Raw genomic sequence first — 25,717 nt, 5'->3', positions numbered from 1 at the left:
ATTCCGAAAATTATTTATTGATGCTTAAATCCACAGTATACAAAGTGTGAAGCTGTCAACGGCCATCCTAAGCTGAACGCGCCTGCTCTCGTCAGATCGCAGACTGCTACCCAGCTTAGGGCCTGGTAAGTACCAGCATGGGAGACTGGATTGTAATCTTGGGTGCAGTTGACATTTTAATCTGTTGCCGCCTTTCGCTCCGATTCGGAAAAGGATTTATTGATGCTTAAATCCACAATATACAGGGTGTGAAGCTGTCAACGGCCATCCTAAGCCTGAACGTGCCTGCTCTCCTCAGATCACAGACTGCTGCCCTGCAGTTACCGGCATGGGAGACTGGCTGGCAATCCAAGGTGCCATTGACATTTTGCTCTGTTGCCGCCTTCCTCTCCGATTAATAAAAATATTTATTGATGCTTAAATCCACAATATACAATGCGTGAAGATGTCAACGGCCATCCTAAGCTGAACGCGCCTGCTCTCGTCAGATCGCAGACTGCTACCCATCTTAGGGCCCGGTAAGTACCGGCATGGGACACTGGCTGGGAATCCCGGCTGCCGTTGACATTTTGCTCTGTTGCCGCCTTCCGTTCCGATTCCGAAAAGGATTTATTGATGCTTAAATGCACAGTATACAAAGTGTGAAGCTGTCAACGGCCATCCTAAGCTGAACGCCCCTGCTCTCTTCAGATCGCAGACTGCTACCCAGCTTAGGGCCCGGTAAGTACCAGCATGGGAGACTGGCTGGGAATCCCAGGTGTTGTTGACATTTTGCTCTGTAGCCGCCTTGCGTTCCGATTCCGAAAAGGATTTATTGATGCTTAAATCCACAGTATACAGGGTGAGAAGCCGTCTACTGCTATCCTAAGCTTAATGTGCCTATTCTTGTCAGATCGCAGACTGCTGCCCGGCAAGTACGGGCATGGGAGACTGGCTGGCAATCCAAGGTGCTATTGACATTTTGCTCTGCTGCCGCCTTCCTCTCTGATTCCGAAAAGGATTTATTGATGCTTAAATGCACAGTATAAAAAGCATGAAGCTGTCAATGGCCATCCTAAGCTTAACGCGCCTGCTCTCGTCAGATCGCAGACGGCTACGCAGCTTATGCCCAGTAAGTACTGGCATGGGAGACTGGCTGGGAATCCCGGGTGCAGTTGACATTTTGCTCTGTTGCCGCCTTCCGTTCCGATTCCGAAAAGGATTTATTGATGCTTAAATACACAGTATAAAAAGCATGAAGCTGTCAATGGCCATCCTAAGCTTAACGCGCCTGCTCTCGTCAGATCGCAGACTGGTACAGATCTTAGGGCCCGGTAAGTACCGGCATGGGACACTGGCTGGGAATCCCGGCTGCCGTTGACATTTTGCTCTGTTGCCGCCTTCCTCTCCGATTAATAAAAATATTTATTGATGCTTAAATCCACAATATACAATGCGTGAAGATGTCAACGGCCATCCTAAGCTGAACGCGCCTGCTCTCGTCAGATCGCAGACTGCTACCCATCTTAGGGCCCGGTAAGTACCGGCATGGGACACTGGCTGGGAATCCCGGCTGCCGTTGACATTTTGCTCTGTTGCCGCCTTCCGTTCCGATTCCGAAAAGGATTTATTGATGCTTAAATGCACAGTATACAAAGTGTGAAGCTGTCAACGGCCATCCTAAGCTGAACGCCCCTGCTCTCTTCAGATCGCAGACTGCTACCCAGCTTAGGGCCTGGTAAGTACCAGCATGGGAGACTGGCTGGGAATCCCGGGTGCAGTTGACATTTTAATCTGTTGCCGCCTTCTGCTCCAATTCGGAAAAGGATTTATTCATGTTTAAATCCCCAATATACAGGGTGTGAAGCTGTCAACAGCCATCCTAAGCTGAACGCGCCTGCTCTCGTCAGATCGCAGACTGCTACCCAGCTTAGGGCCCGGTAAGTACCAGCATGGGAGACTGGCAGGGAATCCCAGGTGTCGTTGACATTTTGCTCTGTTGCCGCCTTACGCTCCGATTCCGAAAAGGATTTATTGATGCTTAAATCCACAGTATACAGGGTGTGAAGATGTCAACGGCCATCCTAAGCTGAATGCGCCTGATCTAGTCAGATCGCAGACTGCTACCCAGCTTCGGGCCTGGTAAGTACCAGCATGGGACACTGGCTGGGAATCCCGGGTGCAGTTGCCATTTTGCTCTGTTTCTGCTCCGATTCCGAAAATTATTTATTGATGCTTAAATCCACAGTATACAATGTGTGAAGCTGTCAACGGCCATCCTAAGCTGAATGCGCCTGCTCTTGTCAGATTGCAGCCTGCTACCCAGCTTATTGCCTGGTAAGTACCAGCATGGGAGACTGGCTGGGAATCCCGGGTACAGTTGACATTTTAATCTGTTGCCGCCTTCCGCTCCGATTCGGAAAAGGATTTATTGATGCTTAAATCCACAATATACAGGGTGTGAAGCTGTCAACGGCCATCCTAAGCCTGAACGTGCCTGCTCTCCTCAGGTCGCAGACTGCTGCCCGGCAGTTACCGGCATGGGAGACTGGCTGGCAATCCAAGGTGCCATTGACATTTTGCTCTGTTGCCGCCTTCCTCTCCGATTAAAAAAATATTTATTGATGCTTAAATCCACAATATACAAGGCGTGAAGATGTCAACGGCCATCCTAAGCTGAACGCGCTTGCTCTCGTCAGATCGCAGACTGCTACCCAGCTTAGAGCCCAGTAAGTACCGGCATGGGAGACTGGCTGGGAATCCCGGGTGCAGTTGACATTTTGCTCTGTTGCCGCCTTCCGTTCCGATTCCGAAAAGGATTTATTGATGCTTAAATGCACAGTATAAAAAGCATGACGCTGTCAATGGTCATCCTAAGCTGAACGCGCCTGCTCTCGTCAGATCGCAGACTGCTACCCAGCTTAGGGCCCGGTAAGTACCGGCATGGGAGACTGGCTGGGAATCCCGGGTGCAGTTGACATTTTGCTCTGTTGCCGCCTTCCGTTCCGATCCCGAAAAGGATTTATTGATGCTTAAATGCACAGTATAAAAAGCATGACGCTGTCAATGGCCATCCTAAGCTGAACGCGCCTGCTCTCGTCAGATCGCAGACTGCTACCCAGCTTAGGGCCTGGTAAGTTCTGGCATGGGAGACTGGCTGGGAATCCCGCATGCCGTTGACATTTTGCTCTATTGCTGCCTTCCGGTCCGATTCCGAAAAGAATTTATTGATGCTTAAATCCACAGTATACAAGGTGTGAAGCTGTCGACGGCCATCCTAAGCTTAACGCGCCTGCTCTCGTCAGATCGCAGACTGGTACAGATCTTAGGGTCCGGTAAGTACCGGCATGGGACACTGGCTGGGAATCCCGGCAGCCGTTGACATTTTGCTCTGTTGCCGCCTTCCGTTCCGATTCCGAAAAGGATTTATTGATGCTTAAATGCACAGTATACAAAGTGTGAAGCTGTCAACGGCCATCCTAAGCTGAACGCGCCTGCTCTCGTCAGATCGCAGACTGATACCCAGCTTAGGGCCTGGTAAGTACCAGCATGGGAGACTGGCTGGGAATCCCGGGTGCAGTTGACATTTTGCTCTTTTTCTGCTCCGATTCCGAAAATTATTTATTGATGCTTAAATCCACAGTATACAAAGTGTGAAGCTGTCAACGGCCATCCTAAGCTGAACGCGCCTGCTCTCGTCAGATCGCAGACTGCTACCCAGCTTAGGGCCTGGTAAGTACCAGCATGGGAGACTGGATTGGAATCCCGGGTGCAGTTGACATTTTAATCTGTTGCCGCCTTTCGCTCCGATTCGGAAAAGGATTTATTGATGCTTAAATCCACAATATACAGGTTGTGAAGCTGTCAACGGCCATCCTAAGCCTGAACGTGCCTGCTCTCCTCAGATCGCAGACTGCTGCCCTGCAGTTACCGGCATGGGGGACTGGCTGGCAATCCAAGGTGCCATTGACATTTTGCTCTGTTGCCGCCTTCCTCTCCGATTAATAAAAATATTTATTGATGCTTAAATCCACAATATACAATGCGTGAAGATGTCAACGGCCATCCTAAGCTGAACGCGCCTGCTCTCGTCAGATCGCAGACTGCTACCCATCTTAGGGCCCGGTAAGTACCGGCATGGGACACTGGCTGGGAATCCCGGCTGCCGTTGACATTTTGCTCTGTTGCCGCCTTCCGTTCCGATTCCGAAAAGGATTTATTGATGCTTAAATGCACAGTATACAAAGCGTGAAGCTGTCAACGGCCATCCTATGCTGAACGCGCTTGCTCTCGTCAGATCGCAGACTGCTACCCAGCTTAGGGCCTGTTAAGTACCAGCATGGGAGACTGGCTGGGAATCCCGGGTGCAGTTGACATTTTAATCTGTTGCCGCCTTCCGCTCCGATTCGGAAAAGGATTTATTGATGCTTAAATGCACAGTATAAAGGGCGTGAAGCTGTCAACGGCCATCCTAAGCTGAACGCGCCTGCTCTCGTCAGATCGCAGACTGCTACCCAGCTTAAGGCCCGGTAAGTACCGGCATGGGAGACTGGCTGGGAATCCAGGGTGCAGTTGACATTTTGCTCTGTTTCCGTTCCGATTCCGAAAAGGATTTATTGATGCTTAAATGCACAGTATAAAAAGCATGAAGCTGTCGACGGCCATCCTAAGCTGATCGCGCCTTCTCTCGTCAGATTGCAGACTGCTACCCAGCTTAGGGCCCGGTAAGTACTGGCATGGGAGACTGGCTGGGAATCCCAGGTGCCGTTGACATTTTCCTCTATTGCTGCCTTCCGCTCCGATTCCGAAAAGAATTTATTGATGCTTAAATCCACAGTATACAAGGTGTGAAGCTGTCGACGGCCGTCCTAAGCTTAACGCGCCTGCTCTCGTCAGATCGCAGACTGGTACAGATCTTAGGGCCCGGTAAGTACCAGCATGGGAGACTGGCTGGGAATCCCAGGTGTCGTTGACATTTTGCTCTGTTGCCGCCTTCCGCTCCGATTCCGAAAAGGATTTATTGATGCTTAAATCCACAGTATACAGAGTGTGAAGATGTCTACGGCCATCCTAAGCTGAATGCGCCTGTTCTCGTCAGATCGCAGACTGCTACCCAGCTTCGGGCCTGGTAAGTACCATCATGGGAGACTGGCTGGGAATCCCAGGTGTTGTTGACATTTTGCTCTTTAGCCGCCTTCCGCTCCGATTCCGAAAAGGATTTATTGATGCTTAAATCCACAGTATACAGGGTGTTAAGCCGTCTACGGCTATTCTAAGCTGAATGTGTCTGTTCTTGTCAGATCGCAGACTGCTGCCCGGCAAGTACGGGCATGGGAGACTGGCTGGCAATCCAAGGTGCTATTGACATTTTGCTCTGTTGCCGCATTCCTCTCCGATTCCGAAAAGGATTTATTGATGCTTAAATGCACAGTATAAAAAGCATGAAGCTGTCAATGGCCATCCTAAGCTGAACACGCCTGCTCTCGTCAGATCGCAGACTGGTACAGATCTTAGGGCCCGGTAAGTACCGGCATGGGACACTGGCTGGGAATCCCGGCTACCGTTGACATTTTGCTCTGTTGCCGCCTTCCGTTCCGATTCCGAAAAGGATTTATTGATGCTTAAATGCACAGTATACAAAGTGTGAAGCTGTCAACCGCCATCCTAAGCTGAACGCGCCTGCTCTCGTCAGATCGCAGACTGCTACCCAGCTTAGGGCCTGGTAAGTACCAGCATGGGAGACTGGCTGGGAATTCCCGGGTGCAGTTGACATTTTAATCTGTTGCCGCCTTCAGCTCCGATTCGGAAATGGATTTATTGATGCTTAAATGCACAGTATAAAGGGCGTGAAGCTGTCAACGGCCATCCTAAGCTGAACGCGCCTGCTCTCGTCAGATCGCAGACTGCTACCCTGCTTAGGGCCTGGTAAGTACCAGCATGGGACACTGGCTGGGAATCCCGGGTGCAGTTGACATTTTAATCTGTTGCCGCCTTCCGCTCCGATTCGGAAAAGGATTTATTGATGCTTAAATCCACAATATACAGGGTGTGAAGCTGTCAACGGCCATCCTAAGCCTGAACGTGCCTGCTCTCCTCAGATCGCAGACTGCTGCCCGGCAGTTACCGGCATGGGAGACTGGCTGGCAATCCAAGGTGCCATTGACATTTTGCCGCCTTCCTCTCCGATTAATAAAAATATTTATTGATGCTTAAATCCACAATATACAAGGCGTGAAGAAGTCAACGGCCATCCTAAGCTGAACGCGCCTGCTCTCGTCAGATCGCAGACTGCTACCCAGCTTAGGGCCCATTAAGTACCATCATGGGAGACTGGCTGGGAATCCCGGGTGCAGTTGACATTTTGCTCTGTTGCCGCCTTCCGTTCCGATTCCGAAAAGGATTTATTGATGCTTAAATGCACAGTATAAAAAGCATGAAGCTGTCAATGGCCATCCTAAGCTGAACGCGCCTGCTCTCGTCAGATCGCAGACTGCTACCCAGCTTAGGGCCCGGTAAGTACAGGTATTGGAGACTGGCTGGGAATCCCGGGTGCAGTTGACATTTTGCTCTGTTGCCGCCTTCTTTTCCGATTCCGAAAAGGATTTATTGATGCTTAAATGCACAGTATAAAAAGCATGAAGCTGTCAATGGCCAGCCTAAGCTGAACGCGCCTGCTCTCGTCAGATCGCAAACTGCTACCCAGCTTAGGGCCCGGTAAGTACTGGAATGGGAGACTGGCTGGGAATCCCGGTTGCCGTTGACATTTTGCTCTATTGCTGCCTTCCGCTCCGATTCCGAAAATAATTTATTGATGCTTAAATCCACAGTATACAAGGTGTGAAGCTGTCGACGGCCATCCTAAGCTTAACGCGCCTGCTCTCGTCAGATCGCAGACTGGTACAGATCTTAGGGCCCGGTAAGTACTGGCATGGGAGACTGGCTGGGAATCCCGGTTGCCGTTGACATTTTGCTCTGTTGCCGCCTTCCGTTCCGATTCCGAAAAGGATTTATTGATGCTTAAATGCACAGTATAAAGGGCGAGAAGCTGTCAACGGCCATCCTAAGCTGAACGCGCCTGCTCTCGTCAGATCGCAGACTGCTACCCAGCTTAGGGCCTGGTAAGTACCAGCATGGGAGACTGGCTGGGAATCCCAGGTGTCGTTGACATTTTGCTCTGTTGCCGCCTTACGCTCCGATTCCGAAAAGGATTTATTGATGCTTAAATCCACAGTGTACAGGGTGTGAAGATGTCTACGGCCATCCTAAGCTGAATGCGCCTGTTCTCGTCAGATCGCAGACTGCTACCCAGCTTCGGGCCTGGTAAGTACCAGCATGGGAGACTGGCTGGGAATCCCGAGTGCAGTTGAGATTTTGCTCCGATTCCGAAAATTATTTATTGATGCTTAAATCCACAGTTTACAAAGTGTGAAGCTGTCAACGGCCATCCTAAGCTGAACGCGCCTGCTCTCGTCAGATCGCAGACTGCTACCCAGCTTAGGGCCTGGTAAGTACCAGCATGGTAGACTGGCTGGGAATCCCGGGTGCAGTTGACATTTTAATCTGTTGCCGCCTTCCGGTCCGATTCGGAAAAGGATTTATTGATGCTTAAATCCACAATGTACAGGGTGTGAAGCTGTCAACGGCCATCCTAAGCCTGAACGTGCCTGCTCTCCTCAGATCGCAGACTTGTGCCCGGCAGATACCGGCATGGGAGACTGGCTGGCAATCCAAGGTGCCATTGCCATTTTGCTCTGTTGCCGCCTTCCTCTCCGATTAATAAAAATATTTATTGATGCTTAAATCCACAATATACAAGGCGTGAAGATGTCAACGCCCATCCTAAGCTGAACGCGCCTGCTCTCGTCAGATCGCAGACTGCTATCCAGCTTAGAGCCCAGTAAGTACCGGCATGGGAGACTGGCTGGGAATCCCGGGTGCAGTTGACATTTTGCTCTGTTGCCGCCTTCCGTTCCGATTCCGAAAAGGATTTATTGATGCTTAAATGCACAGTATAAAAAGCATAAAGCTGTCAATGGCCATCCTAAGCTGAACGCGCCTGCTCTCGTCAGATCGCAGACTGCTACCCAGCTTAGGGCCTGGTAAGTACCAGCAAGGGAGACTGGCTGGGAATCCCGGGTGCAGTTGACATTTTAATCTGTTGCCGCCTTCCGCTCCGTTTCGGAAAAGGATTTATTGATGCTTAAATGCACAGTATAATAATAACGAAGCTGTCAATGGCCATCCTAAGCTGAATGCGTCTGTTCTTGTCAGATCGCAGACTGCTGCCCGGCAAGTACGGGCATGGGAGACTGGCTGGCAATCCAAGGTGCTATTGACATTTTGATCTGTTGCCGCCTTCCTCTCCGATTAAATTTTTTTTTTATTGATGCTTAAATCCACAGTATACAAGGCGTGAAGATGTCAACGGCCATCCTAAGCTGAACGCGCCTGCTCTCGTCAGATCGCAGACTGCTACCCAGCTTAGGGCCGGTAAGTACTGGCATGGGAGACTGGCTGGGAATCCCGGGTGCTGTTGACATTTTGCTCTATTGCTGCCTTCTGCTGCGATTCCGAAAATAATTTATTGATGCTTAAATCCACAGTATACAAGGTGTGAAGCTGTCGACGGCCATCCTAAGCTTAACGCGCCTGCTCTCGTCAGATCGCAGACTGGTACAGATCTTAGGGCCCGGTAAGTACCGGCATGGGACACTGGCTGGGAATCCCGGCTGCCGTTGACATTTTGCTCTGTTGCCGCCTTCCGTTCCGATTCCGAAAAGGATTTATTGATGCTTAAATGCACAGTATACAAAGTGTGAAGCTGTCAACGGCCATCCTAAGCTGAATGCGCCTGCTCTCGTCAGATCGCAGACTGCTACCCAGCTTAGGGCCTGGTAAGTACCAGCATGGGAGACTGGCTGGGAATCCCGGGTGCAGTTGACATTTTAATCTGTTGCCGCCTTCCGCTCCGATTCCGAAAAGGATTTATTGATGCTTAAATCCACAATATACATGGTGTGAAGCCGTCTACGGCTATCCTAAGCTGAATGTGCCTGTTCTTGTCAGATCGCAGACTGCTGCCCGGCAAGTACGGGCATGGGAGACTGGCTGGCAATCCAAGGTGCTATTGACATTTTGATCTGTTGCCGCCTTCCTCTCCGATTAAAAAAAAAATTTATTGATGCTTAAATCCACAGTATACAAGGCGTGAAGATGTCAACGGCCATCCTAAGCTGAACGTGCCTGCTCTCGTCAGATCGCAGACTGCTCCCAAGCTTAGGGCCTAGTAAGTACTGGCATGGGAGACTGGCTGGGAATCACAGGTGCCGTTGACATTTTGCTCTATTGCTGCCTTCTGCTCCGATTCCAAAAATAATTTATTGATGCTTAAATCCACAGTATACAAGGTGAGAAGCTGTCGATGGCCATCCTAAGCTGAACGCGCCTGCTCTCGTCAGATCGCAGACTGCTACCCAGCTTAGGGCCCGGTAAGTACTGGCTTGGGAGACTGGCTGAAAATCCCGGCTGCCGTTGACATTTTGCTCTGTTGCCGCCTTCCGTTCCGATTCCGAAAAAAATTTATTGATGCTTAAATGCACAGTATAAAGGGCGAGAAGCTGTCAACGGCCATCCTAAGCTGAACGCGCCTGCTCTCGTCAGATCGCAGACTGCTACAGAGCTTAGGGCCCGGTAAGTACCAGCATGGGAGACTGGCTGGGAATCCCAGGTGTCGTTGACATTTTGCTCTGTTGCCGCCTTACGCTCCGATTCCGAAAAGGATTTATTGATGCTTAAATCCACAGTATACAGGGTGTGAAGATGTCTACAGCCATCCTAAGCTGAATGCGCCTGTTCTCGTCAGATCGCAGACTGCTACCCAGCGTCGGGCCTGGTAAGTACCAGCATGGGAGACTGGCTGGGAATCCCGAGTGCAGTTGACATTTTGCTCCGATTCCGAAAATTATTTATTGATGCTTAAATCCACAGTTTACAAAGTGTGAAGCTGTCAACGGCCATCCTAAGCTGAACGCGCCTGCTCTCGTCACATCGCAGACTGCTACCCAGCTTAGGGCCTGGTAAGTACCAGCATGGGAGACTGGCTGGGAATCCCGGGTGCAGTTGACATTTTAATCTGTTGCCGCCTTCCGCTCCGATTCGGAAAAGGATTTATTGATGCTTAAAACCACAATATACAGGGTGTGAAGCTGTCAATGGCCATCCTAAGCCTGAACGTGCCTGCTCTCCTCAGATCGCAGACTGCTGCCCGGCAGATACCGGCATGGGAGACTGGCTGGCAATCCAAGGTGCCATTGACATTTTGCTCTGTTGCCGCCTTCCTCTCCGATTAATAAAAATATTTATTGATGCTTAAATCCACAATATACAAGGCGTGAAGATGTCAACGGCCATCCTAAGCTGAACGCGCCTGCTCTCGTCAGATCGCAGACTGCTACCCAGCTTAGGGCCCAGTAAGTACCGGCATGGGAGACTGGCTGGGAATCCCGGGTGCAGTTGACATTTTGCTCTGTTGCCGCCTTCTGTTCCGATTCCGAAAAGGATTTATTGATGCTTAAATGCACAGTATAAAAAGCATAAAGCTGTCAATGGCCATCCTAAGCTCAACGCGCCTGCTCTCGTCAGATAGCAGACTGCTACTAAGCTTAGGGCCCGGTAAGTACTGGCATGGGAGACTGGCTGGGAATCCCGGGTGCAGTTGACATTTTAATCTGTTGCCGCCTTCCGCTCCTATTCGGAAAAGGATTTATTGATGCTTAAATGCACAGTATAAAGGGCGTGAAGCTGTCAACGGCCATCCTAAGCTGAACGCGCCTGCTCTCGTCAGATCGCAGACTGCTACCCAGCTTAGGGCCCGGTAAGTACCAGCGTGGGAGACTGGCTGGGAATCTCAGGTGTTGTTGACATTTTGCTCTGTAGACATTTTGCTCCGATTCCGAAAAGGATTTATTGATGCTTAAATCCACAGTATACAGGGTGTGAAGCCGTCTACGGCTATCCTAAGCTGAATGTGCCTGTTCTTGTCAGATCGCAGACTGCTGCCCGGCAAGTACGGGCATGGGAGACTGGCTGGCAATCCAAGGTGCTATTGACATTTTGCTCTGTTGCCGCCTTCCTCTCCTATTAAAAAAAATATTTATTGATGCTTAAATCCACAGTATACAAGGCGTGAAGATGTCAACGGCCATCCTAAGCTGAACGCGCCTGCTCTCTTCAGACCGCAGACTGCTTCGCAGATTAGGGCCCAGTAAGTACCGGTATTGGAGACTGGCTGGGAATCCCGGGTGCAGTTGACATTTTGCTCTGTTGCCGCCTTCTGTTCCGATTCCGAAAAGGATTTATTGATGCTTAAATGCACAGTATAAAAAGCATGAAGCTGTCAATGGCCATCCTAAGCTGAACGCGCCTGCTCTCGTCAGATCGCAAACTGCTACTCAGCTTAGGGCCCGGTAAGTACTGGCATGGGAGACTGGCTGGGAATCCCGGTTGCCGTTGACATTTTGCTCTATTGCTGCCTTCCGCTCCGATTCAGAAAATAATTTATTGATGCTTAAATCCACAGTATACAAAGTGTGAAGCTGTCGACGGCCATCCTAAGCTGAACGCGCCTGCTCTCGTCAGATCGCAGACTGCTACCCAGCTTAGGGCCTGGTAAGTACCAGCATGGGAGACTGGCTGGGAATCCCAGGTGTCGTTGACATTTTGCTCTGTTGCCGCCTTACGCTCCGATTCCGAAAAGGATTTATTGATGCTTAAATCCACAGTATACAGGGTGTGAAGATGTCTACGGCCATCCTAAGCTGAATGCGCCTGTTCTCGTCAGATCGCAGACTGCTACCCAGCTTCGGGCCTGGTAAGTACCAGCATGGGAGACTGGCTGGGAATCCCGAGTGCAGTTGATATTTTGTTCCGATTCCGAAAATTATTTATTGATGCTTAAATCCACAGTTTACAAAGTGTGAAGCTGTCAACGGCCATCCTAAGCTGAACGCGCCTGCTCTCGTCAGATTGCAGACTGCTACCCAGCTTAGGGCCTGGTAAGTACCAGCATGGTAGACTGGCTGGGAATCCCGGGTGCAGTTGACATTTTAATCTGTTGCCGCCTTCCGGTCCGATTCGGAAAAGGATTTATTGATGCTTAAATCCACAATGTCCAGGGTGTGAAGCTGTCAACGGCCATCCTAAGCCTGAACGTGCCTGCTCTCCTCAGATCGCAGACTGCTGCCCGGCAGATACCGGCATGGGAGACTGGCTGGCAATCCAAGGTGCCATTGCCATTTTGCTCTGTTGCCGCCTTCCTCTCCGATTAATAAAAATATTTATTGATGCTTAAATCCACAATATACAAAGTGTGAAGCTGTCATCGGCCATCCTAAGCTGAACGCGCCTGCTCTCGTCAGATCGCAGACTGCTACCCAGCTTAGGGCCTGGTAAGAACCAGCATGGGAGACTGGCTGGGAATCCCAGGTGTTGTTGACATTTTGCTCTGTAGCCGCCTTCCGCTTCGATTCCGAAAAGGATTTATTGATGCTTAAATCCACAGTATACAGGGTGTGAAGCCGTTTACGGCTATCCTAAGCTGAATGTGCCTGTTCTTGTCAGATCGCAGACTGCTGCCCGGCAATTATGGGCATGGGAGACTGGCTGGCAATCCAAGGTGCTATTGACATTTTGCTCTGTTGCCGCCTTCCTCTCCGATTCCGAAAAGGATTTATTGATGCTTAAATGCACAGTATAAAAAGCATGAAGCTGTCAATGGCCATCCTAAGCTGAACGTGCCTGCTCTTGTCAGATCGCAGACTGCTACCCAGCTTAGGGCCCGGTAAGTACTGGCATGGGAGACTGGCTGGGAATCCCAGGTGCCGTTGACGTTTTACTCTATTGCTGCCTTCCGCTCCGATTCGGAAAAGGATTTATTGATGCTTAAATGCACAGTATAAAGGGCGTGAAGCTGTCAACGGCCATCCTAAGCTGAACGTGCCTGCTCTCGTCAGATCGCAGACTGCTACCCAGCTTCGGGCCTGGTAAGTACCAGCAAGGGAGACTGGCTGGGAATCCCGGGTGCAGTTGACATTTTGCTCTGTTTCTGCTCCGATTCCGAAAATTATTTATTGATGCTTAAATCCACAGTATACAAAGTGTGAAGCTGTCAACGGCCATCCTAAGCTGAACGCGCCTGCTCTCGTCAGATTGCAGACTGCTACCCAGCTTAGGTCCTGGTAAGTACCAGCATGGGAGACTGGCTGGGAATCCCGGGTGCAGTTGACATTTTAATTTGTTGCCGCCTTCCGCTCCGATTCGGAAAAGGATTTATTGATGCTTAAATCCACAATATACAGGGCGTGAAGCTGTCAACGGCCATCCTAAGCTGAACGCACCTGCTCTCGTCAGATCGCAGACTGCTACCCAGCTTAGGGCCCAGTAAGTACCGGCATGGGAGACTGGCTGGGAATCCCAGGTGCAGTTGACATTCTGCTCTGTTGCCGCCTTCCGTTCTGATTCCGAAAAGGATTTATTGATGCTTAAATGCACAGTATAAAAAGCATGAAGCTGTCAATGGCCATCCTAAGCTGAACGCGCCTGCTCTCGTCAGATCGCAGACTGCTATCCAGCTTAGGGCCCAGTAAGTACCGGCATGGGAGACTGGCTGGGAATCCCGGGTGCAGTTGACATTTTGCTCTGTTGCCGCCTTCCGTTCCGATTCCGAGAAGGATTTATTGATGCTTAAATGCACAGTATAAAAAGCATGAAGCTGTCAATGGCCATCCTAAGCTGAACGCGCCTGCTCTCGTCAGATCGCAGACTGCTACCCAGCTTAGGGCCCAGTAAGTACCGGCATGGAAGACTGGCTGGGAATCCCGGGTGCAGTTGACATTTTGCTCTGTTGCCGCCTTCCGTTCCGATTCCGAAAAGGATTTATTGATGCTTAAATGCACGGTATAAAAATCATGAAGCTGTCAATGGCAATCCTAAGCTGAACGCGCCTGCTCTCCTCAGATCGCAGACTGCTATCTAGCTTAGGGCGCGGTAAGTACTGGCATGGGAGACTGGCTGGGAATCCCGGTTGCCGTTGACGTTTTGCTCTATTGCTGCCTTCCGCTCCGATTCCGAAAATAATTTATTGATGCTTAAATCCACAGTATACAAGGTGTGAAGTTGTCGACGGCCATCCTAAGCTGAACGCGCCTGCTCTCGTCAGATCGCAGACTGCTACCCAGCTTAGGGCCCAGTAAGTACCGGCATGGGAGACTGGCTGGGAATCCCGGGTGCAGTTGACATTTTGCTCTGTTGCCGCCTTCTGTTCCGATTCCGAAAAGGATTTATTGATGCTTAAATGCACAGTATAAAAAGCATAAAGCTGTCAATGGCCATCCTAAGCTGAACGCGCCTGCTCTCGTCAGATAGCAGACTGCTACTAAGCTTAGGGCCCGGTAAGTACTGGCATGGGAGACTGGCTGGGAATCCCGGGTGCAGTTGACATTTTAATCTGTTGCCGCCTTCCGCTCTGATTCGGAAAAGGATTTATTGATGCTTAAATGCACAGTATAAAGGGCGTGAAGCTGTCAACGGCCATCCTAAGCTGAACGCGCCTGCTCTCGTCAGATCGCAGACTGCTACCCAGCTTAGGGCCCGGTAAGTACCAGCGTGGGAGACTGGCTGGGAATCTCAGGTGTTGTTGACATTTTGCTCTGTAGCTCTGTAGACATTTTGCTCCGATTCCGAAAAGGATTTATTGATGCTTAAATCCACAGTATACAGGGTGTGAAGCCGTCTACGGCTATCCTTAGCTGAATGTGCCTGTTCTTGTCAGATCGCAGACTGCTGCCCGGCAAGTACGGGCATGGGAGACTGGCTGGCAATCCAAGGTGCCATTGACATTTTGCTCTGTTGCCGCCTTCCTCTCCGATTAATAAAAATATTTATTGATGCTTAAATCCACAATACACAGGGTGTGAAGCTGTCAACGGCCATCCTAAGCCTGAACGTGCCTGCTCTCCTCAGATCGCAGACTACTGCCCGGCAGTTACCGGCATGGGAGACTGGCTGGCAATCCAAGGTGCCATTGACATTTTGCTCTGTTGCCGCCTTCCTCTCCGATTAATAAAAATATTTATTGATGCTTAAATTCACAATATACAAGGCGTGAAGATGTCAACGGCCATCCTAAGCTGAACGCGCCTGCTCTCGTCAGATCGCAGACTGCTACCCAGCTTAGGGCCCAGTAAGTACCGGCATGGGAGACTGGCTGGGAATCCCGGGTGCAGTTGACATTATGCTCTGTTGCCGCCTTCCGTTCCGATTCCGAAAAGGATTTATTGATGCTTAAATGCACAGTATAAAAAGCATGAAGCTGTCAATGGCCATCCTAAGCTGAACGCGCCTGCTCTCGTCAGATCGCAGACTGCTACCCAGCTTAGGGCCCAGTAAGTACCGGCATGGGAGACTGGCTGGGAATCCCGGGTGCAGTTGACATTTTGCTCTGTTGCCGCCTTCCGTTCCGATTCCGAAAAGGATTTATTGATGCTTAAATGCACGGTATAAAAATCATGAAGCTGTCAATGGCCATCCTAAGCTGAACGCGCCTGCTTTCGTCAGATCGCAGACTGCTATCTAGCTTAGGGCGCGGTAAGTACTGGCATGGGAGACCGGCTGGGAATCCCGGTTGCCGTTGACATTTTGCTCTATTGCTGCCTTCCGCTCCGATTCCGAAAATAATTTATTGATGCTTAAATCCACAGTATACAAGGTGTGAAGCTGTCGAGGGCCATCCTAAGCTTAACGCGCCTGCTCTCGTCAGATCGCAGACTGGTACAGATCTTAGGGCCCGGTAAGTACCGGCATGGGACACTGGCTGGGAATCCCGGCTGCGATTGACATTTTGCTCTGTTGCCGCCTTCCGTTCCGATTCCGAAAAGGATTTATTGATGCTTAAATCCACAATACACAGGGTGTGAAGCTGTCAACGGCCATCCTAAGCCTGAACGTGCCTGCTCTCCTCAGATCGCAGACTACTGCCCGGCAGTTACCGGCATGGGAGACTGGCTGGCAATCCAAGGTGCCATTGACATTTTGCTCTGTTGCCGCCTTCCTCTCCGATTAATAAAAATATTTATTGATGCTTAAATTCACAATATACAAGGCGTGAAGATGTCAATGGCCATCCTAAGCTGAACGCGCCTGCTCTCGTCAGATCGCAGACTGCTACCCACCTTAGGGCCCAGTAAGTACCGGCATGGGAGACTGGCTGGGAATCCCGGGTGCAGTTGACATTTTGCTCTGTTGCCGCCTTCCGTTACGATTCCGAAAAGGATTTATTGATGCTTAAATGCACAGTATAAAAATCATGAAGCTGTCAATAGCCATCCTAAGCTGAACGCGCCTGCTTTCATCAGATTGCAGACTGCTACCTAGCTTAGGGCCCGGTAAGTACTGGCATGGGAGACTGGCTGGGAATCCCGGTTGCCGTTGACATATTGCTCTATTGCTGCCTTCCGCTCCGATTCCGAAAATAATTTATTGATGCTTAAATCCACAGTATACAAGGTGTGAAGCTGTCGACGGCCATCCTAAGCTTAACGCGCCTGCTCTCGTCAGATCGCAGACTGATACCCAGCTTAGGGCCTGGTAAGTACCAGCATGGTAGACTGGCTGGAATCCCGGGTGCAGTTGACATTTTAATCTGTTGCCGCCTTCCGCTCCGATTCCGAAAAGGATTTATTGATGCTTAAATCCACAATATACAGGGTGTGAAGCTGTCAATGGCCATCCTAAGCTGAACGTGTCTGCTCTCCTCAGATCGCAGACTGCTGCCCGGCAGAAACCGGCATGGGAGACTGGCTGGCAATCCAAGGTGCCATTGACATTTTGCTCTGTTGCCGCCTTCCTCTCCGATTAATAAAAATATTTATTGATGCTTAAATTCACAATATACAAGGCGTGAAGATGTCAATGGCCATCCTAAGCTGAACGCGCCTGCTCTCGTCAGATCGCAGACTGCTACCCAGCTTAGGGCCCAGTAAGTACCGGCATGGGAGACTGGCTGGGAATCCCGGGTGCAGTTGACATTTTGCTCTGTTGCCGCCTTCCGTTACGATTCCGAAAAGGATTTATTGATGCTTAAATGCACAGTATAAAAATCATGAAGCTGTCAATGGCCATCCTAAGCTGAACGCGCCTGCTTTCATCAGATTGCAGACTGCTACCTAGCTTAGGGCCCGGTAAGTACTGGCATGGGAGACTGGCTGGGAATCCCGGTTGCCGTTGACATATTGCTCTATTGCTGCCTTCCGCTCCGATTCCGAAAATAATTTATTGATGCTTAAATCCACAGTATACAAGGTGTGAAGCTGTCGACGGCCATCCTAAGCTTAACGCGCCTGCTCTCGTCAGATCGCAGACTGATACCCAGCTTAGGGCCTGGTAAGTACCAGCATGGTAGACTGGCTGGAATCCCGGGTGCAGTTGACATTTTAATCTGTTGCCGCCTTCCGCTCCGATTCCGAAAAGGATTTATTGATGCTTAAATCCACAATATACAGGGTGTGAAGCTGTCAATGGCCATCCTAAGCTGAACGTGTCTGCTCTCCTCAGATCGCAGACTGCTGCCCGGCAGATACCGGCGTGGGAGACTGTCTGGCAATCCAAGGTGCCATTGACATTTTGCTCTGTTGCCGCCTTCCTCTCCGATTATTAAAAATATTTATTGATGCTTAAATCCACAGTATACAAAGTGTGAAGCTGTCAACGGCCATCCTAAGCTGAACGCGCCTGCTCTCGTCAGATCGCAGACTGCTACCCAGCTTAGGGCCTGGTAAGTACCAGCATGGGAGACTTTCTGGGAATCCCGGGTGCAGTTGACATTTTAATCTGTTGCCGCCTTCCGCTCCGATTTGGAAAAGGATTTATTGATGCTTAAATGCACAGTATAAAGGGCGTGAAACTGTCAACGGCCATCCTAAGCTGAACGCGCCTGCTCTCGTCAGAACGCAGACTGCTACCCAGCTTAGGGCCCGGTAAGTACCAGCATGGGAGACTGGCTGGGAATCCCAGGTGTTGTTGACATTTTGCTCTGTAGCCGCCTTCCGCTCCGATTCCGAAAAGGATTTATTGATGCTTAAATCCACTGTATACAGGTTGTGAAGCCGTCTACGGCTATCCTAAGCTGAATGTGCCTGTTCTTGTCAGATCGCAGACTGCTGCCCGGCAAGTACAGGCATGGGAGACTGGCTGGCAATCCAAGGTGCTATTGACATTTTGCTCTGTTGCCGCCTTCCTCTCCGATTCCGAAAAGGATTTATTGATGCTTAAATGCACAGTATAAAAAGCATGAAGCTGTCAATGGCCATCCTAAGCTGAACGCGCCTGCTCTCGTCAGATCGCAGACTGCTACCCAGCTTAGGGCCCGGTAAGTACTGGCATGGGAGACTGGCTGGGAATCCCGGGTGCCGTTGACATTTTGCTCTATTGCTGCCTTCCGCTCCGATTCCGAAAAGAATTTATTGATGCTTAAATCCACAGTATACAAGGTGTGAAGCTGTCGACGGCCATCCTAAGCTTAACGTGCCTGCTCTTGTCAGATAGCAGACTGGTACAGATCTTAGGGCCCGGTAAGTACCGGCATGGGACACTGGCTGGGAATCCCGGCTGCCGTTGACATTTTGCTCTGTTGCCGCCTTCCGTTTCGATTCCGAAAAGGATTTATTGATGCTTAAATCCACTGTATACAGGTTGTGAAGCCGTCTACGGCTATCCTAAGCTGAATGTGCCTGTTCTTGTCAGATCGCAGACTGCTGCCCGGCAAGTACCAGCATGGGAGACTGGCTGGCAATTCATGGTGCCATTGACATTTTGCTCTGTTGCCGCCTTCCTCTCCGATTAATAAAAATATTTATTGATGCTTAAATCCACAATATACAAGGCGTGAAGATGTCAACGGCCATCCTAAGCAGAACGCACCTGCTCTCGTCAGATCGCAGACTGCTACCCAGCTTAGGGCCCAGTAATTACCGGCATGGGAGACTGGCTGGGAATCCCGGGTGCAGTTGACATTATGCTCTGTTGCCGCCTTCCGTTCCGATTCCGAAAAGGATTTATTGATGCTTAAATGCACAGTATAAAAAGCATGAAGCTGTCAATGGCCATCCTAAGCTGAACGCGCCTGCTCTCGTCAGATCGCAGACTGCTACCCAGCTAAGGGCACAGTAAGTACCGGCATGGGAGACTGGCTGGGAATCCCGGGTGCAGTTGACATTTTAATCTGTTGCCGCCTTCCGCTCCGATTCCGAAAAGGATTTATTGATGCTTAAATGCACAGTATAAAAAGCATGAAGCTGTCAATGGCCATCCTAAGCTGAACGCGCCTGCTCTCGTCAGATCGCAGACTGCTCTAGCTTAGGGCCCGGTAGGTACTGGCATGGGAGACTGGCTGGGAATCCCGGTTGCCGTTGACATTTTGCTCTATTGCTGCCTTCCGCTCCGATTCCGAAAAGAATTTATTGATGCTTAAATCCACAGTATACAAGGTGTGAAGCTGTCGACGGCCATCCTAAGCTTAACGCGCCTGCTCTCGTCAGATCGCAGACTGGTACAGATATTAGGGCCCGGTAAGTACCGGCATGGGACACTGGCTGGGAATCCCGGCTGCCGTTGACATTTTGCTCTGTTGCCGCCTTCCGTTCCGATTCCGAAAAGGATTTACTGATGCTTAAATGCACAGTATACAAAGTGTGAAGCTGTCATCGGCCATCCTAAGCTGAACGCGCCTGCTCTCGACAGATCGCAGACTGATACCCAGCTTAGGGCCTGGTAAGTACCAGCATGGGAGACTGGCTGGGAATCCCGGCTGCCGTTGACATTTTGCTCTGTTGCCGAATTCCGTTCCGATTCCGAAAAGGATTTATTGATGCCTAAATGCACAGTATAAAGGGCGAGAAGCTGTCAACGGCCATCCTAAGCTGAACGCGCCTGCTCTCGTCAGATCGCAGACTGCTACCCAGCTTAGGGCCCGGTAAGTAACAGCATGGGAGACTGGCTGGGAATCCCGGGTGCCGTTGACATTTTGCTCTGTTGCCGCCTTCCGTTCCGATTCCGAAAAGGATATATTGATGCTTAAATGCACAATATAAAAATCAAGAAGCTGTCAACGGCCATCCTAAGCTGAACGCGCCTGCTCTCGTCAGATCGCAGACTGCTACCCAGCTTAGGGCCCGGTAAGTACCAGCATGGGAGACTGGCTGGGAATCCCAGGTGTCGGTGACATTTTGCTCTGTTGCCGCCTTCCGTTCCGATTCCGAAAAGGATTTATTGATGCTTAAATGCACAGTATACAAAGTGTGAAGCTGTCAACGGCCATCCTAAGCTGAACGCGCCTGCTCTCGTCAGATCGCAGACTGCTACCCAGCTTAGGGCCTGGTAAGTACCAGCATGGGAGACTGGCTGGAAATCCCGGGTGCAGTTGACATTTTAATCTGTTGCCGCCTTCCGCTTCGATTCGGAAAATTATTTATTGATGCTTAAATCCACAATATAAAGAGCATGAAGCTGTCAACGGCCATCCTAAGCTGAACGCGCCTGCTCTCGTCAGATCGCAGACTGATACCCAGCTTAGGGCCTGGTAAGTACCAGCATGGGAGACTGGCTGGGAATCCCAGGTGTCGTTGACATTTTGCTCTGTTGCCGCCTTACGCTCCGATTCCGAAAAGGATTTATTGATGCTTAAATCCACAGTATACAGGGTGTGAAGATGTCTATGGCCATCCTAAGCTGAATGCGCCTGTTCTCGTCAGATCACAGACTGCTACCCAGCTTCGGGCCTGGTAAGTACCAGCATGGGAGACTGGCTGGGAATCCCGGGTGCAGTTGCCATTTTGCTCTGTTTCTGCTCCGATTCCGAAAATTATTTATTGATGCTTAAATCCACAGTATACAAAGTGTGAAGCTGTCAACGGCCATCCTAAGCTGAACGCGCCTGCTCTCGTCAGATCGCAGACTGCTACCCAGCTTAGGGCCTGGTAAGTACCAGCATGGGAGACTGGCTGGGAATCCCAGGTGCAGTTGACATTTTAATCTGTTGCCGCCTTGCGCTCCGATTCGGAAAAGGATTTATTGATGCTTAAATCCACAATACACAGGGTGTGCAGCTGTCAACGGCCATCCTAAGCTGAACGTGCCTGCTCTCCTCAGATCGCAGACTACTGCCCGGCAGTTACCGGCATGAGAGACTGGCTGGCAATCCTAGGTGCCATTGACATTTTGCTCTGTTGCCGCCTTCCTCTCCGATTAATAAAAATATTTATTGATGCTTAAATTCACAATATACAAGGCGTGAAGATGTCAACGGCCATCCTAAGCTGAACGCGCCTGCTCTCGTCAGATCGCAGACTGCTACCCAGCTTAGGGCCCAGTAAGTACCGGCATGGGAGACTGGCTGGGAATCCCGGGTGCAGTTGACATTATGCTCTGTTGCCGCCTTCCGTTCCGATTCCGAAAATGATTTATTGATGCTTAAATGCACAGTATAAAAAGCATGAAGCTGTCAATGGCCATCCTAAGCTGAACGCGCCTGCTCTCGTCAGATCGCAGACTGCTACCCAGCTTAGGGCCCAGTAAGTACTTGCATGGAAGACTGGCTGGGAATCCCGGGTGCAGTTGACATTTTGCTCTGTTGCCGCCTTCTGTTCCGATTCCGAAAAGGATTTATTGATGCTTAAATGCACAGTATAAAAAGCATGAAGCTGTCAATGGCCATCCTAAGCTGAACGCGCCTGCTCTCGTCAGATCGCAAACTGCTACTCAGCTTAGGGCCTGGTAAGTACTGGCATGGGAGACTGGCTGGGAATCCCGGTTGCCGTTGACATTTTGCTCTATTGCTGCCTTCCGCTCCGATTCCGAAAATAATTTATTGATGCTTAAATCCACAGTATACAAGGTGTGAAGCTGTCGACGGCCATCCTAAGCTGAACGCGCCTGCTCTCGTCAGATCGCAGACTGCTACCCAGCTTAGGGCCTGGTAAGTACCAGCATGGGAGACTGGCTGGGAATCCCAGGTGTCGTTGACATTTTGCTCTGTTGCCGCCTTACGCTCCGATTCCGAAAAGGATTTATTGATGCTTAAATCCACAGTATACAGGGTGTGAAGATGTCTACGGCCATCCTAAGCTGAATGCGCTTGTTCTCGTCAGATCGCAGACTGCTACCCAGCTTCGGGCCTGGTAAGTACCAGCATGGGAGACTGGCTGGGAATCCCGAGTGCAGTTGATATTTTGTTCCGATTCCGAAAATTATTTATTGATGCTTAAATCCACATTTTACAAAGTGTGAAGCTGTCAACGGCCATCCTAAGCTGAACGCGCCTGCTCTCGTCAGATTGCAGACTGCTACCCAGCTTAGGGCCTGGTAAGTACCAGCATGGTAGACTGGCTGGGAATCCCGGGTGCAGTTGACATTTTAATCTGTTGCCGCCTTCCGCTCCGATTCCGAAAAGGATTTATTGATGCTTAAATCCACAATGTACAGGGTGTGAAGCTGTCAACGGCCATCCTAAGCCTGAACGTGCCTGCTCTCCTCAGATCGCAGACTGCTGCCCGGCAGATACCGGCATGGGAGACTGGCTGGCAATCCAAGGTGCCATTGCCTTTTTGCTCTCTTGCCGCCTTCCTCTCCGATTAATAAAAATATTTCTTGATGCTTAAATCCACAATATACAAGGCGTGAAGATGTCAACGGCCATCCTAAGCTGAACGTGCCTGCTCTCGTCAGATCGCAGACTGCTACCCAGCTTAGGGCCCAGTAAGTACCGGCATGGGAGACTGGCTGGGAATCCCGGGTGCAGTTGACATTTTGCTCTGTTGCCGCCTTCCGATTCCGAAAAGGATTTATTGATGCTCAAATGCACAGTATAAAAAGCATAAAGCTGTCAATGGCCATCCTAAGCTGAACGCGCCTGCTCTCGTCAGATCGCAGACTGCTACCCAGCTTAGGGCCTGGTAAGTACCAGCATGGGAGACTGGCTGGGAATCCCGGGTGCAGTTGACATTTTAATCTGTTGCCGCCTTCCGGCTTGATTCGGAAAAGGATTTATTGATGCTTGAATGCACAGTATAATAATAACGAAGCTGTCAATGGCCATCCTAAGCTGAATGCGCCTGTTCTTGTCAGATGGCAGACTGCTGCCCGTCAAGTACGGGCATGGGAGACTGGCTGGCAATCCAAGGTGCTATTGACATTTTGATCTGTTGCCGCCTTCCTCTCCGATTAAAATTTTTTTTTATTGATGCTTAAATCCACAGTATACAAGGCATGAGGATGTCAACGGCCATCCTAAGCTGAACGCGCCTGCTCTCGTCAGATTGCAGACTGCTACCCAGCTTAGGGCCCGGTAAGTACTGGCATGGGAGACTGGCTGGGAATCCCGGGTGCCGTTGACATTTTGCTCTATTGCTGCCTTCCGCTCCGATTCCGAAAATAATTTATTGATGCTTAAATCCACAGTATACAAGGTGTGAAGCTGTCGACGGCCATCCTAAGCTTAACGCGCCTGCTCTCGTCAGATCGCAGACTGGTACAGATCTTAGGGCCCGGTAAGTACCGGCATGGGACACTGGCTGGGAATCCCGGCTGCCGTTGACATTTTGCTCTGTTGCCGCCTTCCGTTCCGATTCCGAAAAGGATTTATTGATGCTTAAATCCACAATATACAGGGTGTGAAGCCGTCTACGGCTATCCTAAGCTGAATGCGCCTGTTCTTGTCAGATCGCAGACTGCTGCCCGGCAAGTACGGGCATGGGAGACTGGCTGGCAATCCAAGGTGCTATTGACATTTTGATCTGTTGCCGCCTTCCTCTCCGATTAAAAAAAAAATTTATTGATGCTTAAATCCACAGTATACAAGGCGTGAAGATGTCAACGGCCATCCTAAGCTGAACGCGCCTGCTCTCGTCAGATCGCAGACTGCTCCCCAGCTTAGGGCCCGGTAAGTACTGGCATTGGAGACTGGCTGGGAATTCCAGGTGCCGTTGACATTTTGCTCTATTGCTGCCTTCTGCTCCGATTCCAAAAATAATTTATTGATGCTTAAATCCACAGTATACAAGGTGTGAAGCTGTCGATGGCCATCCTAAGCTGAACGCGCCTGCTCTCGTCAGATCGCAGACTGCTACCCAGCTTAGGGCCCGGTAAGTACTGGCATGGGAGACTGGCTGAAAATCCCGGCTGCCGTTGACATTTTGCTCTGTTGCCGCCTTCCGTTCCGTTTCCGAAAAAAATTTATTGATGCTTAAATGCACAGTATAAAGGGCGAGAAGCTGTCAACGGCCATCCTAAGCTGAACGCTCCTGCTCTCGTCAGATCGCAGACTGCTACCCAGCTTAGGGCCCGGTAAGTACCAGCATGGGAGACTGGCTGGGAATCCCAGGTGTCGTTGACATTTTGCTCTGTTGCCGCCTTACGCTCCGATTCCGAAAAGGATTTATTGATGCTTAAATCCACAGTATACAGGGTGTGAAGATGTCTACGGCCATCCTAAGCTGAATGCGCCTGTTCTCGTCAGATCGCAGACTGCTACCCAGCTTCGGGCCTGGTAAGTACCAGCATGGGAGACTGGCTGGGAATCCCGAGTGCAGTTGACATTTTGCTCCGATTCCGAAAATTATTTATTGATGCTTAAATCCACAGTTTACAAAGTGTGAAGCTGTCAACGGCCATCCTAAGCTGAACGCGCTTGCTCTCGTCAGATTGCAGACTGCTACCCAGCTTAGGGCCTGGTAAGTACCAGCATGGTAGACTGGCTGGGAATCCCGGGTGCAGTTGACATTTTATTCTGTTGCCGCCTTCCGCTCCGATTCGGAAAAGGATTTATTGATGCTTAAATCCACAATATACAGGGTGTGAAGCTGTCAACGGCCATCCTAAGCCTGAACGTTCCTGCTCTCCTCAGATCGCAGACTGCTGCCCGGCAGATACCGGCATGGGAGACTGGCTGGCAATCCAAGGTGCCATTGACATTTTGCTCTGTTGCCGCCTTCCTCTCCGATTAAAAAAAATATTTATTGATGCTTAAATCCACAATATACAAGGCGTGTAGATGTCAACAGCCATCCTAAGCTGAACGTGCCTGCTCTCGTCAGATCGCAGACTGCTACCCAGCTTAGGGCCCAGTAAGTACCGGCATGGGAGACTGGCTGGGAATCCCGGGTGCAGTTGACATTTTGCTCTGTTGAAGCCTTCCGTTCCGATTCCGAAAAGGATTTATTGATGCTTAAATGCGCAGTATAAAAAGCATGAAGCTGTCAATGGCCAACCTAAGCTGAACGCGCCTGCTCTCGTCAGATCGCAAACTGCTACCCAGCTTAGGACCCGGTAAGTACTTGCATGGGAGACTGGCTGGGAATCCCAGGTGCCGTTGACATTTTGCTCTATTGCTGCCTTCCGCTCCGATTCCGAAAAGAATTTATTGATGCTTAAATCCACAGTATACAAGGTGTGAAGCTGTCGACGGCCATCCTAAGCTTAACGCGCCTGCTCTCGTCAGATCGCAGACTGATACAGATCTTAGGGCCCGGTAAGTACCGGCATGGGACACTGGCTGGGAATCCCGGCTGCCGTTGACATTTTGCTCTGTTGCCGCCTTCCGTTCCGATTCCGAAAAGGATTTATTGATGCTTAAATGCGCAGTATAAAAAGCATGAAGCTGTCAATGGCCAACCTAAGCTGAACGTGCCTGCTC

General features: G+C 50.3%; 18 pseudogenes; all 18 read left to right on the top strand.

The window, feature by feature from the left end:
• The first annotated feature begins 649 nt into the window (after nt 1-649).
• On the top strand, nt 650-769 carry LOC130352442 (5S ribosomal RNA; annotated as a pseudogene).
• A 6,257-nt stretch (nt 770-7,026) lies between these two features.
• Nucleotides 7,027-7,146, top strand: LOC130352145 (5S ribosomal RNA; annotated as a pseudogene).
• Nucleotides 7,147-8,399: 1,253 nt separating this feature from the next.
• Nucleotides 8,400-8,518, top strand: LOC130353017 (5S ribosomal RNA; annotated as a pseudogene).
• Nucleotides 8,519-8,802: 284 nt separating this feature from the next.
• LOC130346160 (5S ribosomal RNA) lies at nt 8,803-8,922 on the top strand (annotated as a pseudogene).
• A 676-nt stretch (nt 8,923-9,598) lies between these two features.
• On the top strand, nt 9,599-9,718 carry LOC130352236 (5S ribosomal RNA; annotated as a pseudogene).
• A 1,063-nt stretch (nt 9,719-10,781) lies between these two features.
• On the top strand, nt 10,782-10,901 carry LOC130348272 (5S ribosomal RNA; annotated as a pseudogene).
• Nucleotides 10,902-11,575: 674 nt separating this feature from the next.
• Nucleotides 11,576-11,695, top strand: LOC130319011 (5S ribosomal RNA; annotated as a pseudogene).
• A 2,862-nt stretch (nt 11,696-14,557) lies between these two features.
• LOC130348261 (5S ribosomal RNA) lies at nt 14,558-14,677 on the top strand (annotated as a pseudogene).
• A 3,058-nt stretch (nt 14,678-17,735) lies between these two features.
• On the top strand, nt 17,736-17,855 carry LOC130322249 (5S ribosomal RNA; annotated as a pseudogene).
• Nucleotides 17,856-17,937: 82 nt separating this feature from the next.
• LOC130352762 (5S ribosomal RNA) lies at nt 17,938-18,057 on the top strand (annotated as a pseudogene).
• A 272-nt stretch (nt 18,058-18,329) lies between these two features.
• Nucleotides 18,330-18,449, top strand: LOC130315629 (5S ribosomal RNA; annotated as a pseudogene).
• A 1,482-nt stretch (nt 18,450-19,931) lies between these two features.
• LOC130352738 (5S ribosomal RNA) lies at nt 19,932-20,051 on the top strand (annotated as a pseudogene).
• Nucleotides 20,052-20,537: 486 nt separating this feature from the next.
• LOC130325030 (5S ribosomal RNA) lies at nt 20,538-20,657 on the top strand (annotated as a pseudogene).
• A 277-nt stretch (nt 20,658-20,934) lies between these two features.
• On the top strand, nt 20,935-21,054 carry LOC130329558 (5S ribosomal RNA; annotated as a pseudogene).
• A 676-nt stretch (nt 21,055-21,730) lies between these two features.
• Nucleotides 21,731-21,850, top strand: LOC130352315 (5S ribosomal RNA; annotated as a pseudogene).
• An 82-nt stretch (nt 21,851-21,932) lies between these two features.
• LOC130318999 (5S ribosomal RNA) lies at nt 21,933-22,052 on the top strand (annotated as a pseudogene).
• A 1,248-nt stretch (nt 22,053-23,300) lies between these two features.
• LOC130329913 (5S ribosomal RNA) lies at nt 23,301-23,420 on the top strand (annotated as a pseudogene).
• Nucleotides 23,421-24,298: 878 nt separating this feature from the next.
• On the top strand, nt 24,299-24,418 carry LOC130316207 (5S ribosomal RNA; annotated as a pseudogene).
• The last annotated feature ends 1,299 nt before the right edge of the window (nt 24,419-25,717 follow it).

Source organism: Hyla sarda, chromosome 1, assembly GCF_029499605.1.
Source record: "Hyla sarda isolate aHylSar1 chromosome 1, aHylSar1.hap1, whole genome shotgun sequence".
NCBI classification, from domain to species: domain Eukaryota; kingdom Metazoa; phylum Chordata; class Amphibia; order Anura; family Hylidae; genus Hyla; species Hyla sarda.
This window is presented reverse-complemented; position numbering and strand designations above follow the sequence as displayed.